Source organism: Leopardus geoffroyi, chromosome C3 (genome assembly GCF_018350155.1).
Source record: "Leopardus geoffroyi isolate Oge1 chromosome C3, O.geoffroyi_Oge1_pat1.0, whole genome shotgun sequence".
Lineage (NCBI taxonomy): Eukaryota > Metazoa > Chordata > Mammalia > Carnivora > Felidae > Leopardus > Leopardus geoffroyi.
The window spans coordinates 51,645,059-51,647,045 of NC_059338.1; the positions used below are offsets into that span (position 1 = coordinate 51,645,059).

At 54.3% G+C, this 1,987-nt stretch overlaps 1 long non-coding RNA gene across 1 annotated transcript; it reads right to left on the reverse strand.

Moving 5' to 3' along the window:
• Positions 1 to 509: 509 nt before the first annotated feature.
• On the reverse strand, positions 510 to 1,665 carry LOC123585037. Its single transcript, XR_006705863.1, has 2 exons — positions 1,468 to 1,665; positions 510 to 1,310 (listed from the first exon to the last, which is right to left on the reverse strand). It is a non-coding gene; the product is annotated as an uncharacterized LOC123585037 (long non-coding RNA).
• Positions 1,666 to 1,987: the final 322 nt, after the last annotated feature.

Sequence of the window (1,987 nt, forward strand, 5' to 3'; positions counted from 1 at the left end):
TGGGCTCAGGGCCATGAGGCAGGAGGGAGACTGAGGACCGGCCCAAGCTCAGAAGCGGGAGGAAAGCCGGAGGGCTGCCTTGCTCGGCCCCTAACCACGTGGGGCCTCAGCCTTCTCATCCATACAATGGGAATGATGTGCCCACTGCACGGGGCTGTGGTGAGGATTTGAGGCACAGGAGGATGTCCTGGAGAAAGGCTCTGAGGACTCTCTTCCTGAGCTTGGAGGTACCCCAGAAGGCTCCCCAGCCAGCTTTTGGTACCTGGGCCACAGTCCCCTGGGGTCACAGCTATTCCCTCTTAAAATTTCTGTTTCTCTCAGGGCGCCTGGGTGGCTCCGTCGGTTAAGTGTCCGACTTCGGCTCAGGTCATGACGAGCCCCGCGTCGGGCTCTGTGCTGACAGCTCAGAGCCTGGAGCCTGTTTCATATTCTGTGTCTCCCTCTCTCTCTGCCCCTCCCCTGTTCATGCTCTGCCTCTCTCTGTCTCAAAAATAAATAAACATTAAAAAAAAAATTTCTGTTTCTCTCGACTTCTAAATGAAGAAGAGGCGGGCTTGGAGGCAGAGAGCATAGGGGGATGAGGCGAAGGAGTTTGGGGCTGTTGACATGGAGGGAAGACACGGGAACAGATGTGTATTAAGAGGCTCCTCTGTGTCAGACACTGAGTGTGGTACCTTACAAAGTCTTACCCATCCCTCCAAACGTCCCTGCCGGGAAGTCGACACTATCACCCCGTATTCCAGAAAGGCGAGCCAAAGCTCAGGCTGGAAAGGATTTGCCTAGAACGACAGAGCTAGGGGTCCATTCGGGTCCTGCTCCCGTTGAACTGGAAGGTCATCCGCATGCTTGTCTTCCACGGACTGCTGTGTGACGTCAGGCACATCGCCTCCCGTCTCTGGGCTTTCTTCCCCACGCATGTAGAGCAAGAGGGGGGGACTAGAGTTGTGAAGCCCAGGTGTAAGGCTTTATTATGGGGCAGAGTACATATTGTCAAGACATTCATGGCCCATCCCTGAGGGAGGGTTCTGACTTCTGCTGCACTGAGGCGGGCTGGTCCCTCAGGCAGCGAAATGTAGTGGAAACGACGTGTGCTGGGTCCAAGCAGACGCCTGAAGCGCCGTGACAGCTCCCACCATTGCCTCTTCCTCGGCCGGGTGGGACTGTTGTCCGTCAGCCTTGGTCCTGGAGTGAAGACGACGTGGAACCGAGCTCTGCAGACCCCCCATGAACGTGAGTGTGAGACAGACCGAACTCTTGGCTGCTGTAAACCATGAGGATTCGGGGTTGTTTGTTACCACCTCTGGACTCAGCTTTAATTGAAAGGTACAGTGAGGAAAGGAGGAGGGGGAGAGGGAAGATCACATACTGGGGACTGACTCTGCCCCTCCCTGAGAAAACGAGGAGTCCGTCAAGGGACCGGGAAGTGCCCGAGAGTTCCCCTGAGGTGTCAATGGCTCACTGATTTACCTGAACTCCTACTGATCCTCCAGAACAAGATGCACAAATGCTGGGGGTGGTGAGGGATGCTAGGGTCCTCAGAACAATGGTAAGATGGTCGACATCCGCCAATCAGGTAAGAAAAGAGGAAAGGAATAGACGAGAAGTACATACCGAGGAGGATATTGTAAGATGTTTCTTCTGTTTCTGTTTTCTTTTTTAAGTGTATTTATTCTGAGAGACAGAGAGAGAGTGTGAGCAGGGGAGGTGCAAAGAGAGAGAGAGAGAGAGAGAGAGAGAGAGAATCCCAAGCAGGCCCCACATTGTCATCGTGGGCCCAACATGGGGCTCAAACCCACGAACCGTGAGATCATGACCTGAGCCAAAACCAAGAGTCGGACGCTCAACTGACCGAGCCACCCGGGCGTCCCTCTTCTGTTTCTAACAGGAAACACTATTTCTAGGGCAGCAGAGACTCTTGATGCTTGTTGAGGACAGCCCTCCTATTTGACAGGTGAGTGCTGAGGATCCGGGGTGCTAAGTGACCTCT